This window comes from Melospiza georgiana, chromosome 2 (assembly GCF_028018845.1).
Source record: "Melospiza georgiana isolate bMelGeo1 chromosome 2, bMelGeo1.pri, whole genome shotgun sequence".
Lineage (NCBI taxonomy): Eukaryota > Metazoa > Chordata > Aves > Passeriformes > Passerellidae > Melospiza > Melospiza georgiana.
Window position 1 is genome coordinate 88,648,379 of NC_080431.1, and position 17,693 is coordinate 88,666,071.

Below are 17,693 nucleotides of genomic sequence, written 5' to 3' on the forward strand. Positions count from 1 at the left end.
GGATGGTTCCCAGACCCAAGGTGGCACCAGTGCCAAGTCGGGCTGGTTTGATTGTGCAAAGTGGCTCCTGCAATCTGCCATCCAGAAGCGGGGTAGCTTACTTTTGTTTGCCAGGGAAACGGGCAGAGCTTTGTGTCTGGGGGCCTATGGCTGGGAGTGGCCAGCTGGCTCCTTAAAATGCACGATACGCAGGATGGTGACCAGACCCAAGGTGGCACCAGTGCCAAGTCGGGCTGGTTTGATGGTGCAAAGTGGCTCCTGCAATCTGCCATCCAGACGCGGGGCAGCGGATTTTTGTTTGCTGGAGAAAAGTTCCGTGGTTTGTTTTTGGCGGTATATGGCTGGGCGTCGCCGGCTGGCTCCTTAAAAAGCTCGATACGCAGCATGGTTCCAGGATCCAAGGTGGCATCAGTGCCAAGTCGGGCTGTTTTCGTAGTACCAAGTGCGTCCTGCAGTTTGCAATCCAGAAGAGGGGCAGTTGAGTTTTGTTTGCCAGAGAAAAGGGCCGTGGTTTGTGTTTGGGGGCATATGGCTGAGAGAGCCCGGCTGGCTCATTAAAATCCACGATAGGCAAGATGGTTCCCAGATCCAAGGTGGCACCAGTGCCACGTCTGGCTGGTTTGATAGTACTAAATAGCTCCTGCAATCTGCCATCCAGAAGCGGGGCAGCTTACTTTTGTTTGCCAGGGAAACGGGCCGAGGTTTGTGTCTGGGGCCCTATGGCTGGGAGTGACCGGCTGGCTCCTGAAAAGCTACGATAGGCAGGATGGTGACCAGACCCATGGTGGCACCAGTGCCAAGTTGGGCTGGTTTGATAGTACCAAGTGGCTCCTGCAATCTGCCATCAAAAAGTTGGCAGGCGAGTTTTGCTTTCCAGGGAAAAGCGCCGTTGTTTGTGTTTGGGGGCCTGCGGCTGGGAGTGGCCGGCTGGCGCCTTAGAATCTACGTTACGCAGCATGGTTCTTAGAGCCAAGGTGGCACCAGTGCCAAGTCGGGCTGGTTTGATAGTACCAAGTGGCTCCTGCAATCTGCCATCCAGAAGCGGGGCAGCTTACTTTTGTTTGCCAGGGAAACGGGCCGAGGTTTGTGTCTGGGGGCCTATGGCTGGGAGTGACCGGCTGGCTCCTGAAAAGCTACGATAGGCAGGATGGTGACCAGACCCATGGTGGCACCAGTGCCAAGTTGGGCTGGTTTGATAGTACCAAGTGGCTCCTGCAATCTGCCATCAAAAAGTTGGCAGGCCAGTTTTGTTTTCCAGGGAAAAGCGCCGTTGTTTGTGTTTGGGGGCCTGTGGCTGGGAGGGGCCGGCTGGGTAATTAGAATCCACGATACGCAGGATGGTTCCCAGACCCGAGGTGGCACCAGTGCCAAGTCGGGCTGGTTTGATACTACCAAGTGGCTCCTGCAATCTTCCAATGTCACGTGGAGAAATACTTTTTGGTTTCAGCCATATGCTCTTTCTTCTCTCCCTCATCTTCTCTATCACCTCTCATCTGGTTCACATGCGCTGTCTTCAAGGTCCACAGGCTACTTTTCACAGAATCTTCTGGCCTGATGAAGTAACAATGATGAATAGAACAGAGCTGGGATCTATTTTCCAGTTTGGATAAAATGCATTCTGCACACAAATCCAAGGAGAACGTGCTGCCCCGATGCCCAGAAAATCTTTCACTCCTGCTAGTGTTCTACGTCAACCGCAACTTAGTCTGAAAGAAAAGCTTTTTCTCTGAGAGCATCTGAGAGGTTTGCATGAAGCACTGATACCTGACATATGCAATTTTGAATAGGAGAGGAAAAAGAAAATGGCAAGGAGTTTTTAATTTTAGTGGTTTCAATTTTAATTTCCGTGCACTTTTTCAAAACTTGTCAGCTCAAATGCCCATCAACATCTTTTAGTCATCTGTAAGTCAGTATTCATATAAAATGTGCTTCAAATCCAAAGAATTTCAAATTTGCACTCCAAGCTTCTATGCCTAGATTTATGATTTCCTACACATATTAGATGAAAGGAAGGCCTTTTTTACTGTGGGAGTGCTGGAACACTGGAACAGGTTGCCCAGAGAAGTTGTGGGTGTCCCATCCCTGAAAGTATTCAAGGTCACCTTGGACGGGGCTTGGAGCAGCAACAAAGGAGAAGCTTGATGGTAGAGAAACAAAGTTGGACTATAGAAGAAACTCGGATTGAAGTATAGGATCAAGTTTTCTCTCAGCTCTTGGGGTAAATTCAAAGTTGTACAAAATGACATTTATCTGTGCTATTCACTACTGTAACAGAAAGTTTCATGAAAACTGTACAGAAGATAGTAAATTTTAAAAGAGATAAGAATTACAGCATAAAATCCATGGGATAGGTTACAACATGAGACACTCTCTAAGAGAAAATCTCTGTGTTTCAGCACTTCATCGGGGTAAGATTTCATGAAGTGCCAAAGAAGGCGGCAAAATATCATTCGGGACATTATTTACTGGAATTCAGCCTGGCCATTAGTAGGAACTGCCTTTGAACATATCATGTAGATATACCACACACACTTTCCCTTCACTGAAAAATTACTGTTTACAACAAATAAGCAATTGACGATCAAAATTGATTGAAAGCATCTTAAACATGTCAAGTATTTCATTGTAGATGATCTGTGATCCAAATGCTTCTTCCACCTTCGAGAGGGACAGAAGAATTCTTCCATATCATGATGGTTTAAAATTGTATCAACCAATGTTTTCTGCTGAAAAGATATCATCTATTTTTTTCTATTTTTGGAAGAAAATATTCCTAGACATACAACAGGTGAGAACTAAGTAATTTTAAAGAAACAAATGAAATGAAAATATTCTGTAAATAGAATGAAATGAAAAGCTGTGTTTTAAATAGGAGCTAAATATTAAACAGAATTTTTGTGCAGTAATTTGAATTACTGCACCAGCTCTTTTGCCCATCAAGAGAGGCATTTAGCATTTCAGTCTTTTCCAAGGAGTTCATGATCTGCTATGCTGATCTCTGTGTGTGCCTAGGTGTGTGTGGAGGGGGGGGCATATGAAGGGGAGTGTGTATGTTTGCTTTACAATTGTTGTGGCAGATTCATGCCTCAGCTCCACATTTTGTTTTAAAAAGGTCACACCGAGTGGATATGAAGTTTACTATCAACAAGAGATCGATTCCCAAATCATCCATTTGACTCTCCCTTATAAATCATGTGCTTTGTTGCATATTTTATCAAATATACTTTCAAGCCAGATGGAGGAAGGAGGATGTGGGAATCCCTCCACCATCTTGCAACTTTTATGTAAGTAGGTTTTCAAGAAAATCATCATTTCTCTTTTAAATATGTCTGGAACAGGCATGATGGTAGTGTCAACCTGTTGGAGTTTTTGTTGCTGGAAGAAGTTGTACAAAAGGATTGGTTTTTACATTGACCACTTACTGAATCAAGCGCAGGCATACATTGGAAATTTAGCTGGGGGTTCCTTTTCCCAGCAGACTACTTCTAGAACGAGCTTGTACACTGAAGCTGACTCTTTTGCTCTCTTTTTGTTTCTTTCCTATTTTCTTGGCTTCTTTGCCACTATCTAGACAATTTTGGAACTTTGTTCCCAACTAAAATGGTTTCAATAGTCTGATTGTGATCATACATTTTTACAAGGAATTTTTAAAATCTTTCCTCGAGTCCAGAAAGTCAAGGACTTAGATCTTTTTCTTCCCTTATCAATATTGCCATGAAATTGATAAATAAAGACCAACTCTTTATTTTTGTTTTTAACCCACGTAGATAATTCCCATCCATTAATCCATTTTGTGGACCAATAGTTGCCATTCTGATGGAAGCTGTCACTTCTTAACAATAGGCATTCTGTGACTATGTTGACAGCACTTTGGGTGAAGATCCTAACTGGTCTTAGATATACATAGGGAGAAATTTGCTCAGCCAGTGTCAGTCTTAAGCATGCGTATCAGAAGATCTTTCTAGAGCTGGGAATTTTCCCATGAAAGGGATTCAGTTAGGGAAGAGACACTTGTGCCAGAGTTTTACATTCTTCTTGAACACTGCTTAAGGAACTTAGATGCCATGTCCATTTGGATCTCTGTCTGCACAGAACTTTGTCATGCCAGTGCTTGAAATGCATCTTGAAGAGAATTCACTAGCACAGAATGAAAGAGAGTGGAAGGGGTTGGTGGGGCTAACCAGGCCCAACCCCCCTGCCTAAACCAGGATACCTAGAGCCTCTTGCCCAGGATTCTATCTGGGTGTACTTTTAATGTCTTCAAAGATCCAGGCTCCACAATCTTTCTGGGCAGTCTGTGCCGTGGTTCAGTCACCCTGACAGTAAAGAAACATTTACTGATGTTCAAAGGCAATCTCCTGTATTTCAGTGCGTGCCCACTGCCTCTTGTCTTTTCCCTCAGCATCACTGAAAAGACACTGATTCCCTCCCCTTTGCACTATTGCTTCCATATGTATGTGTGATGCCATGTAGAGGTATGTCAAAAACCTCCCTGAAGCCCAGGCAGATAATATTCCCTTCATCTACCAGTCAAGTTGATTCATCAGAGGAGTTTAAAGTGATGTTCAGCATGAAATTCCCCTGAAAAATCATGCTAACTACATTATTTGGTCATCTTTCATGTGCCTGGCAAGGATTTCCAGGAAGAGCTGCTCCATCAACTTCCTGGGGATAAAAAAGAGGATGGCTGGTTTGTACTATCGCGAGTCCTCTTAATTGCCTTTTTTGAAGATGGGTGTCATTTGCTAACATCCACTCTTTAGCGTCTTTTGTAGTCTACATCTTAGCAAAACGCTTTCCCACTATGTCTGGCTAGGAAAAACTGTGCCAGCACAGAAAACATCTCCCATCGTGTTCTAGAAGTTGCACGGATGTCTGCCAAGTGTTTGGCAGGAAGAAAAGAAAAGTTGTCCAAAACAGCTTCCAATCGAATGTTCATGTGATTGAAAAAGTCAGGAGAGTGCAAAGGTACTGTTTTCTATCAGTTGGCAAGGTGCGCACACAATCCCAGTGTTGTACAGCTTGCTTCTTCACCTTCCCGAAGCTGCCGCTCTCGCCGGCTGCCGGAGCCCAAGAAGCGGCTTCTTCGCGCAAAGACGATTGTGCCGCTCACAGTGCTCTCCTTAGCGCGGCTTCTGCCGAAAGACGCCCGGCAGCGGCTCTTACCTCCGGAGAGCATCCTACCTTCGTCTTTCGCGTCTTCTGTAGTCTACATCTTAGCAAAACACTTTCCCACTATGTCTGGCTAGGAAAAACTGTGCCAGCACAGAAAACATCTCCCATCGTGTTCTAGAAGTTGCACGGATGTCTGCCAAGTGTTTGGCAGGAAGAAAAGAAAAGTTGTCCAAAACAGCTTCCAATCGAATGTTCATGTGATTGGAAAAGTCAGGAGAGTGCAAAGGTACTGTTTTCTATCAGTTGGCAAGGTGCGCACACAATCCCAGTGTTGTACAGCTTGCTTCTTCACCTTCCCGAAGCTGCCGCTCTCGCCGGCTGCCGGAGCCCAAGAAGCGGCTTCTTCGCGCAAAGACGATTGTGCCGCTCACAGTGCTCTCCTTAGCGCGGCTTCTGCCGAAAGACGCCCGGCAGCGGCTCTTACCTCCGGAGAGCATCCTACCTTCGTCTTTCGCGTCTTCTGTAGTCTAGATCTTAGCAAAACGCTTTCCCACTATGTCTGGCTAGGAAAAACTGTGCCAGCACAGAAAACATCTCCCATCGTGTTCTAGAAGTTGCACGGATGTCTGCCAAGTGTTTGGCAGGAAGAAAAGAAAAGTTGTCCAAAACAGCTTCCAATCGAATGTTCATGTGATTGGAAAAGTCAGGAGAGTGCAAAGGTACTGTTTTCTATCAGTTGGCAAGGTGCGCACACAATCCCAGTGTTGTACAGCTTGCTTCTTCACCTTCCCGAAGCTGCCGCTCTCGCCGGCTGCCGGAGCCCAAGAAGCGGCTTCTTCGCGCAAAGACGATTGTGCCGCTCACAGTGCTCTCCTTAGCGCGGCTTCTGCCGAAAGACGCCCGGCAGCGGCTCTTACCTCCGGAGAGCATCCTACCTTCGTCTTTAGCTCCTCTTCTCATCTACCTCTCGGCAAAACGCTTTCCCACTATGTCTGGCTAGGAAAAACTGTGCCAGCACAGAAAACATCTCCCATCGTGTACTAGAAGTTGCAGAGATGTCTGCCAAGTGTTTGGCAGGAAGAAAAGAAAAGTTGTCCAAAACAGCTTCCAATCGAATGTTCATGTGATTGGAAAAGTCAGGAGAGTGCAAAGGTACTGTTTTCTATCAGTTGGCAAGGTGCGCACACAATCCCAGTGTTGTACAGCTTGCTTCTTCACCTTCCCGAAGCTGCCGCTCTCCGGAGGCAAGAGCCGCTGCCGGGCGTCTTTCGGCAGAAGCCGCGCTAAGGAGAGCACTGTGAGCGGCACAATCGTCTTTGCGCGAAGAAGCCGCTTTTTCGACTCCGGCAGCCGGCGAGAGCGGCAGCTTCGGGAAGGTGAAGAAGCAAGCTGTACAACACTGGGATTGTGTGCGCACCTTGCCAACTGATAGAAAACAGTACCTTTGCACTCTCCTGACTTTTCCAATCACATGAACATTCGATTGGAAGCTGTTTTGGACAACTTTTCTTTTCTTCCTGCCAAACACTTGGCAGACATCCGTGCAACTTCTAGAACACGATGGGAGATGTTTTCTGTGCTGGCACAGTTTTTCCTAGCCAGACATAGTGGAAAAGCGTTTTGCCGAGAGGTAGATGAGAAGAGGAGCTAAAGACGAAGGTAGGATGCTCTCCGGAGGTAAGAGCCGCTGCCGGGCGTCTTGCGGCAGAAGCCGCGCTAAGGAGAGCACTGTGAGCGGCACAATCGTCTTTGCGCGAAGAAGCCGCTTCTTGGGCTCCGGCAGCCGGCGAGAGCGGCAGCTTCGGGAAGGTGAAGAAGCAAGCTGTACAACACTGGGATTGTGTGCGCACCTTGCCAACTGATAGAAAACAGTACCTTTGCACTCTCCTGACTTTTCCAATCACATGAACATTCGATTGGAAGCTGTTTTGGACAACTTTTCTTTTCTTCCTGCCAAACACTTGGCAGACATCCGTGCAACTTCTAGAACACGATGGGAGATGTTTTCTGTGCTGGCACAGTTTTTCCTAGCCAGACATAGTGGGAAAGCGTTTTGCTAAGATGTAGACTACAGAAGATGCGAAAGACGAAGGTAGGATGCTCTCCGGAGGTAAGAGCCGCTGCCGGGCGTCTTTCGGCAGAAGCCGCGCTAAGGAGAGCACTGTGAGCGGCACAATCGTCTTTGCGCGAAGAAGCCGCTTCTTGGGCTCCGGCAGCCGGCGAGAGCGGCAGCTTCGGGAAGGTGAAGAAGCAAGCTGTACAACACTGGGATTGTGTGCGCACCTTGCCAACTGATAGAAAACAGTACCTTTGCACTCTCCTGACTTTTCCAATCACATGAACATTCGATTGGAAGCTGTTTTGGACAACTTTTCTTTTCTTCCTGCCAAACACTTGGCAGACATCCGTGCAACTTCTAGAACACGATGGGAGATGTTTTCTGTGCTGGCACAGTTTTTCCTAGCCAGACATAGTGGGAAAGCGTTTTGCTAAGATGTAGACTACAGAAGACGCGAAAGACGAAGGTAGGATGCTCTCCGGAGGTAAGAGCCGCTGCCGGGCGTCTTTCGGCAGAAGCCGCGCTAAGGAGAGCACTGTGAGCGGCACAATCATCTTTGCGCGAAGAAGCCGCTTCTTGGGCTCCGGCAGCCGGCGAGAGCGGCAGCTTCGGGAAGGTGAAGAAGCAAGCTGTACAACACTGGGATTGTGTGCGCACCTTGCCAACTGATAGAAAACAGTACCTTTGCACTCTCCTGACTTTTTCAATCACATGAACTTTCGATTGGAAGCTGTTTTGGACAACTTTTCTTTTCTTCCTGCCAAACACTTGGCAGACATCCGTGCAACTTCTAGAACACGATGGGAGATGTTTTCTGTGCTGGCACAGTTTTTCCTAGCCAGACATAGTGGGAAAGCGTTTTGCTAAGATGTAGACTACAAAAGACGCTAAAGAGTGGATGTTAGCAAATGACACCCATCTTCAAAAAAGGCAATTAAGAGGACTCGCGATAGTACAAACCAGCCATCCTCTTTTTTATCCCCAGGAAGTTGATGGAGCAGCTCTTCCTGGAAATCCTTGCCAGGCACATGAAAGATGACCAAATAATGTAGTTAGCATGATTTTTCAGGGGAATTTCATGCTGAACATCACTTTAAACTCCTCTGATGAATCAACTTGACTGGTAGATGAAGGGAATATTATCTGCCTGGGCTTCAGGGAGGTTTTTGACATACCTCTACATGGCATCACACATACATATGGAAGCAATAGTGCAAAGGGGAGGGAATCAGTGTCTTTTCAGTGATGCTGAGGGAAAAGACAAGAGGCAGTGGGCACGCACTGAAATACAGGAGATTGCCTTTGAACATCAGTAAATGTTTCTTTACTGTCAGGGTGACTGAACCACGGCACAGACTGCCCAGAAAGATTGTGGAGCCTGGATCTTTGAAGACATTAAAAGTACACCCAGATAGAATCCTGGGCAAGAGGCTCTAGGTATCCTGGTTTAGGCAGGGGGGTTGGGCCTGGTTAGCCCCACCAACCCCTTCCACTCTCTTTCATTCTGTGCTAGTGAATTCTCTTCAAGATGCATTTCAAGCACTGGCATGACAAAGTTCTGTGCAGACAGAGATCCAAATGGACATGGCATCTAAGTTCCTTAAGCAGTGTTCAAGAAGAATGTAAAACTCTGGCACAAGTGTCTCTTCCCTAACTGAATCCCTTTCATGGGAAAATTCCCAGCTCTAGAAAGATCTTCTGATACGCATGCTTAAGACTGACACTGGCTGAGCAAATTTCTCCCTATGTATATCTAAGACCAGTTAGGATCTTCACCCAAAGTGCTGTCAACATAGTCACAGAATGCCTATTGTTAAGAAGTGACAGCTTCCATCAGAATGGCAACTATTGGTCCACAAAATGGATTAATGGATGGGAATTATCTACGTGGGTTAAAAACAAAAATAAAGAGTTGGTCTTTATTTATCAATTTCATGGCAATATTGATAAGGGAAGAAAAAGATCTAAGTCCTTGACTTTCTGGACTCGAGGAAAGATTTTAAAAATTCCTTGTAAAAATGTATGATCACAATCAGACTATTGAAACCATTTTAGTTGGGAACAAAGTTCCAAAATTGTCTAGATAGTGGCAAAGAAGCCAAGAAAATAGGAAAGAAACAAAAAGAGAGCAAAAGAGTCAGCTTCAGTGTACAAGCTCGTTCTAGAAGTAGTCTGCTGGGAAAAGGAACCCCCAGCTAAATTTCCAATGTATGCCTGCGCTTGATTCAGTAAGTGGTCAATGTAAAAACCAATCCTTTTGTACAACTTCTTCCAGCAACAAAAACTCCAACAGGTTGACACTACCATCATGCCTGTTCCAGACATATTTAAAAGAGAAATGATGATTTTCTTGAAAACCTACTTACATAAAAGTTGCAAGATGGTGGAGGGATTCCCACATCCTCCTTCCTCCATCTGGCTTGAAAGTATATTTGATAAAATATGCAACAAAGCACATGATTTATAAGGGAGAGTCAAATGGATGATTTGGGAATCGATCTCTTGTTGATAGTAAACTTCATATCCACTCGGTGTGACCTTTTTAAAACAAAATGTGGAGCTGAGGCATGAATCTGCCACAACAATTGTAAAGCAAACATACACACTCCCCTTCATATGCCCCCCCCTCCACACACACCTAGGCACACACAGAGATCAGCATAGCAGATCATGAACTCCTTGGAAAAGACTGAAATGCTAAATGCCTCTCTTGATGGGCAAAAGAGCTGGTGCAGTAATTCAAATTACTGCACAAAAATTCTGTTTAATATTTAGCTCCTATTTAAAACACAGCTTTTCATTTCATTCTATTTACAGAATATTTTCATTTCATTTGTTTCTTTAAAATTACTTAGTTCTCACCTGTTGTATGTCTAGGAATATTTTCTTCCAAAAATAGAAAAAAATAGATGATATCTTTTCAGCAGAAAACATTGGTTGATACAATTTTAAACCATCATGATATGGAAGAATTCTTCTGTCCCTCTCGAAGGTGGAAGAAGCATTTGGATCACAGATCATCTACAATGAAATACTTGACATGTTTAAGATGCTTTCAATCAATTTTGATCGTCAATTGCTTATTTGTTGTAAACAGTAATTTTTCAGTGAAGGGAAAGTGTGTGTGGTATATCTACATGATATGTTCAAAGGCAGTTCCTACTAATGGCCAGGCTGAATTCCAGTAAATAATGTCCCGAATGATATTTTGCCGCCTTCTTTGGCACTTCATGAAATCTTACCCCGATGAAGTGCTGAAACACAGAGATTTTCTCTTAGAGAGTGTCTCATGTTGTAACCTATCCCATGGATTTTATGCTGTAATTCTTATCTCTTTTAAAATTTACTATCTTCTGTACAGTTTTCATGAAACTTTCTGTTACAGTAGTGAATAGCACAGATAAATGTCATTTTGTACAACTTTGAATTTACCCCAAGAGCTGAGAGAAAACTTGATCCTATACTTCAATCCGAGTTTCTTCTATAGTCCAACTTTGTTTCTCTACCATCAAGCTTCTCCTTTGTTGCTGCTCCAAGCCCCGTCCAAGGTGACCTTGAATACTTTCAGGGATGGGACACCCACAACTTCTCTGGGCAACCTGTTCCAGTGTTCCAGCACTCCCACAGTAAAAAAGGCCTTCCTTTCATCTAATATGTGTAGGAAATCATAAATCTAGGCATAGAAGCTTGGAGTGCAAATTTGAAATTCTTTGGATTTGAAGCACATTTTATATGAATACTGACTTACAGATGACTAAAAGATGTTGATGGGCATTTGAGCTGACAAGTTTTGAAAAAGTGCACGGAAATTAAAATTGAAACCACTAAAATTAAAAACTCCTTGCCATTTTCTTTTTCCTCTCCTATTCAAAATTGCATATGTCAGGTATCAGTGCTTCATGCAAACCTCTCAGATGCTCTCAGAGAAAAAGCTTTTCTTTCAGACTAAGTTGCGGTTGACGTAGAACACTAGCAGGAGTGAAAGATTTTCTGGGCATCGGGGCAGCACGTTCTCCTTGGATTTGTGTGCAGAATGCATTTTATCCAAACTGGAAAATAGATCCCAGCTCTGTTCTATTCATCATTGTTACTTCATCAGGCCAGAAGATTCTGTGAAAAGTAGCCTGTGGACCTTGAAGACAGCGCATGTGAACCAGATGAGAGGTGATAGAGAAGTTGAGGGAGAGAAGAAAGAGCATATGGCTGAAACCAAAAAGTATTTCTCCACGTGATCATGGAAGATTGCAGGAGCCACTTGGTGCTATCAAACCAGCCCAACTTGGCACTGGTGCCACCTTGGGTCTGGGAGCCATCTTGCATAACGTGCATTTTAAGGAGCCAGCTGGCCACACCCAGCCATATGCCCCCAAACAGAAACCAAGGCCCTTTTCTCTGGCAAACAAAACTCAGCTGCCCTGCTTCTGGATGGCAGATTGCAGGAGCCACTTGGTACTATCAAACCAGCCCAACTTGGCACTGGTGCCACCATGGGTCTGGTAACCATCCTGCCTATTGTAGCTTTTCAGGAGCCAGCCGGTCACTCTCAGCCATAGGCCCCCAAACACAAACCACGGCCCGTTTCCCTGGCAAACAAAAGTAAGCTGCCCCGCTTCTGGATGGCAGATTGCAGGAGCTACTTAGTACTATCAAATCAGCCCGACTTGGCACAGGTGCCACCTTGGATCTGGGAACCATCCTGTGTATCGTGGATTTTCAGGGGCCAGCCGGCCACTCTGAGCCATATGCCCCCAAAACCAAACCACGGACCTTTTCTCTGGCAAACAAAAATCAGCTGCCCCACTTGTGGATGGCAGATTGCAGGAGCCACTTGGGACTATCACACCAGCACAACATGGCACTGCTGCCACCTTGGATCTGGGAACCATCCTGCGTATCGTACATATTCAGGAACCAGCCGAACACTCCTAGCCACAGGCCCCCAAACACAAACAACGGCCCATTTCCCTGGCAAACAAAACCCAGCTGCCCCGCTTCTGGATGGCCGTTTGCAGGAGCCACTTCATGCTATCAAACCAGCCCGACTTGGTATTGGTACCACCTTGGATCTGGGAACCATCCTGCGTATCGTGGATTTTCAGGGGCCAGCCGGTCACTCCCAGCCATAGGCCCCCAAACACAAACCTCGGCCCTTTTCTCTGGCAAACAAAACTCAACTGCCCCTCTTCTGGATGGCAAATTGCAGGACGCACTTGGTACTACAAAAAGAGTCCCACTTGGCACTGGTGCCACCTTGGGTCTGGGAACCATCGTGCGTATCGAGCATTTTAAGGAGCCAGCCGGCAATTCCCAGCCGTATGCCCCAAAAACAAACCACGGACCTTTTCTCTGGCAAAAAAAACTCAGCTGCCCCGCTTCTGGATGGTAGATTGCAGGAGTCACTTTGAATCATACAACCAGCCTTACTTGGCACTGGTGCCACCTTGGTATCTGGGAACCATCCTGCCTATCGTTGATTTCAGGGGCCAGCCGGCCACTCTCAGCCATAGGCCCCCAAACACAAACCACCGCCCTTTTCTCTAGCAAACAAAATTTAGCTGCCCCGCTTCTGGATGGCAAATTGCAGGAGCTACTTGGTACTAAAAAAACCGACTTGGCACTGGTGCCACCTTGCGTCTGGTTACCATGCGGCATATCGTGCATTTTAAGGAGCCAGGTGGCCACTCCCAGCCATATGCCCCCAAACACAACCCACGGCCCTTTTCTCTGGCAAACAAAACTCAGCTGCCCCGCCTCTGGATGGCAGATTGCAGGAGCCACTTGGTACCATCAAACCAGCCCGGCTTGGCACTGGTGCCACCATGGGTCTGGGAACCATCCTGCCTATTGTGGATTTTCAGGAGCCAGCCGGCTACTCCCAGCCAGAGGCCCCCAAACTAAAACCACGGCCCTTTTTTCTGGCAAACAAAACTTAGCTGCCTCACTTCTGGATGGCAGATTGCAGGAGCCACTTGGTGTTATCAAACCAGCCCGTCTTGGCTCTGGTGCCACCTTGGGTCTGGGAGCCATGCTGCGTATCGTGGATTCTAAGGAGCCAGCCGGCCACTCCCAGCCACAGGCCCCCAAACAAAATCAACGGCGCTGTTCCCTGGAAAACAAAACACGCCTGCCAACATTTTGATGGAGTTTGCAGGAGCCACTTGGTACTATCAAACCAGCCCGACTTGGAACTGGTGCCACCTTGGGTGTGGGAAACATCCTGCGTATCGTGGATTCTTAGGAGCCAGCCGGCCACTCCTAGCCACAGGCCCCCAAACAAAAACCTAGGCCCATTTCTCTGGCAAACAAAAGTAAGCTGCCCCGCTTCTGGATGGCAGATTGCAGGAGACACTTGGGACTATCAAACCTGCCCAACTTGGCACTGGTGCCACCTCTGATCTGGGAACCATCCTGCCTATCGTGGATTTTCAGGGGCCAGCCGGCCACTCTCAGCAATATGCCCCCAAACAGAAACCTCGGCCCGTATCTCTGGCAAACAAAACTCAACTGCCCCTTTTCTGAAGGGCAAATTGCAGGATGAACTTGATACTAAAACCGCAGGCCGACTTGGCACTGGTGCCACCTTGGGTCTGGGAACCATCCTGCGTATCTTGGGTTCAAAGGAGCCAGCCGGCCACTCCCAGCCGCAGGCCCCCAAACACAAACAACGGCACTTTTCCCTGGAAAACAAAACTCGCCTGCCAACTTTTTGATGGCAGATTGCAGGAGCCACTTGGTACTATCAAACCAGCCCAACTTGGCACTGCTGCTACCATGGGTCTGGTAACCATCCTGCCTATTGTAGCTTTCAAGGTGCCAGCCGGTCACTCCCAGCCAGAGGTCCCCAGTCAAAAACCTCGGCCCGTTTCCCTGGCAAACAAAAGTAAGCTGCCCCGCTTCAGGATGGCAGATTGCAGGAGCCACTTGGTACTATCAAACCAGCCCGACTTGGCACTGGTGCCACCTTGGGTCTGGGAACCATGCTGCGTAACGTAGATTCTAAGGCGCCAGCCGGCCACACCCAGCTACAGGCCCCCAAACACAAACAACGGTGCTTTTCCCTGGAAAACAAAACTCAACTGCCCCTCTTCTGGATGGCAAATTGCAGGACGCACTTGGTACTATAAAAACAGCCCGACTTGGCACTGGTGCCACCTTGGGTCTGGGAACCATCCTGCGTATCGATCTTTTTATTGAGACAGACGGCCACTCCCAGCCATATGCCCCCAAACACAACCCACGGTCCTTTACTCTGGCAAACAAAACTCAGCTGCACCACTTCTGGATGGCAGATTGCAGGAGCCACTTGGTACTATCAAACCAGCCCGACTTGGCACTGGTGCCACCTTGGGTCTGGGAACCATCCTGCGTATTGTGGATTGTCAGGAGCCAGCCGACCACTCTCGGCCACAGACCCAATCAAAAACAACAGCGCGGTTCCCTGGCAAACAAAACTCAGCTGCCCCGCTTCTGGATGGGAGATTGCAGGAGGCACTTGACACAGTCAAACCAGCCCCACTTGGCACTGGTGCCACCTTGGGTCTGGGAACCATGCTGCGTATCATGGATTTTCAGGAGCCAGCCGGCCACTGCAAGCCACAGGCCCCCAAACCAAAACCACAGCCTTTTTCTCTGGCAAACAAAATTCAGCTGCCCCACTTCTGGATGGCAGATTGCAGGAGCCATTTGGGACTATCACACCAGCACAACATGGCACTGCTGGCACCTTGGATCTGGGAAACATCCTACCTATCGTGGATTTTCAGGGGCCAGCCGGCCACTCTCAGCCATAGGCCCCAAACACAAACCACGGCCCTTTTCTCTGGCAAACAAAACTCAACTGCCCCTCTTCTGGATGGCAGATTGCAGGAGCCACTTGGTACTATCAAACCAGCCCTACTTGGCACTGGTGCCACCTTGGGTCTGGGAAGCATGCAGCGTATCATGGATTTTCAGGAGCCAGCCCGCCACTGCAAGCTAGAGGCCGCCAAACACAAACAACAGCCTTTTTCTCTGGCAAACAAAATTAAGCTGCCCCGCTTCTGGATGGCAGATTGCAGGAGCCACTTGGTAGTATCAAACCAGTCCGACATGGCACTGGTGCCAACTTGGGTCTGGGAACCATCCTGCGTATCGTGGATTCTAAGCAGCCACCCGGCCACTCCGAGCCACAGGCCCCCAAACAAAAACAACGGCGCTTTTCCCCGGAAAACAAAACTCGCCTGCCAACATTTTGATGGCAGATTGCAGGAGCCACTTGGTACTATCAAACCAGCCCAACTTGGCACTGGTGCCACCATGGGTCTGGTCACCATCTAACCTAGCATAGCTTTTCAGGAGCCAGGAGGTCACTCCCAGCCATAGACCCCCAGACAGAAACCTCGGCCCGTTTCCATGGAAAACAAAAGTAAGCTGCCCCGCTTCTGGAGGCAGATTGCAGGCGCCACTTGGTACTATCAAATTAGCCCAACTTGGCACTGGTGCCACCATGGGTCTGGTAAACATCCTGCCTATCGTAGCTTTTCAGGAGCCAGCCGGTCACTCCCTGCCATAGGGCCCCAGACAAATACCTCGGCCCGTTTCCCTGGCAAACAAAAGTAAGCTGCCCCGCTTCTGGATGGCAGATTGCAGGAGCCACTTGGTACCATCAAACCAGCCCGACTTGGCACTGGTGCCATTTTGGATCTGGGAACCATGCTGCGTAACGTGGATTCTAAGACGACAGGCGGCCACTCCCAGCCACAGGCCCCCAAACACAAACAACGGCGCTTTTCCCTGGAAAACAAAACTCGCCTGCCAACTTTTTGATGGAAGATTGCAGGAGCCACTTGGTACTATCAAATCAGCCCAACTTGGCACTGGTGCCACCATGGGTCTGGTAATCATCCTGCCTACTGTAGCTTTTCAGGAGCCAGCCGGTCACTCCCAACCATAGGCCCCCAGAAAAAAACCTCGGCCCGTTTCCCTGGCAAACAAAAGTAAACTACACCGCTTCTGGATGGCAGATTGCAGGAGCCACTTTGCACCATCAAACTATCCCGACTTGGCACTGGTGCCACCTCGGGTCTGGGAACCATCCTGCGTATCGTGGATTCTACGGAGCCAGCCGGCCACTCCCAGCCACAGGCCCACAAACACAAACAAAGGCGCTTTTCCCTGGAAAACAAAACTCGCCTGCCAACTTTTTGATGGCAGATTGCAGGAGCCACTTCGTACTATCAAACCAGCCCAACTTGGCACTGGTGCCACCACTGGTCTGGGAACCATCCTGCGTATCGTGGATTCTAAGGAGCCAGCCGGCCACTCCCAGCCACAGGACCCCAGACACAAAGATCTGCCCGTTTCCCTGACAAACAAAATTAAGCTACCCCGCTTCTGGATGGCAGATTGCAGGAGCTATTTAGTACTATCAAACCAGCCCGACTTGGCACTGGTGCCACCTTGGCTCTGGGAACCATCCTGCCTATTGTGGATTTTGTGGCGTCAGCCGGCCACTCACAGCCATATGCCCTCAAACAAAAACCACGGCCCTTTTCTCTGGCAAACAAAACTCAACTGCCCCTCTTCTGGAAGGCAAATTGCAGGACGCACTTGGTGCTACAAAAACAGCCCAACTTGGCACTGGTGCCACCTCTGGTCTGGGAACCATCCTGCGTATCGTGGATTCTAAGGAGCCAGCCGGCCACTCCCAGCCACAGGCCCCCAAACACAAACAACGGCGCTTTTCCCTGGAAAACAAAACTCGCCTGCCAACTTTTTGATGGCAGATTGCAGGAGCCACTTCGTGCTATCAAACCAGCGCAACTTGGCACTGGTGCCACCATGGGTCTTGTCACAATCCTGCCTATCGTAGCTTTTCAGGAGGCAGCCGGTCACTCCCAGCCACAGGCGCCCAGACACAAAGCTCGGCCCATGTCCATGGTAAATAAAAGTAAGCTGCCCCGCTTCTGCATGGCAGATTGCAGGAACCACTTGGTACTATCAAACCAGCCCAACTTGGCACTGCTGCCTCCATGGGTCTGGTAACCATCCTGCCTATCGTAGCTTTTCAGGAGCCAGCCGGTCACTCCCAGCCACAGGGCCCCAGACACAAAGCTCTGCCCGATTCCCTGGCAAACAAAAGTAAGCTACCCCGCTTCTGGATGGCAGATTGCAGGAGCCACTTTGAACCATCAAACCAGCCCGACTTGGCACTGGTGCCACCTCTGGTCTGGGAACCATCCTGCGTATCGTGGATTCTAAGGAGCCAGCTGGCCACTCCCAGTCACAGGCCCACAAACACAAACAACGGCGCTTTTCCCTGGAAAACTAAACTGGCCTGCCAAATTTTTGATGGCAGATTGCAGGAGCCACCTGGTACTATCAAACCAGCCCAACTTGGCACTGGTGCCACCATGGGTCTGGTCACCATCCTGCCTATCGTAGCTTTTCAGGAGCCAGCCGGTCAGTCCCAGCCATAGCCCCCAAACCCAATCTCTGCCCGTTTCCCCGGCAAACAAAAGTAAGCTACCCCGCTTCAGGA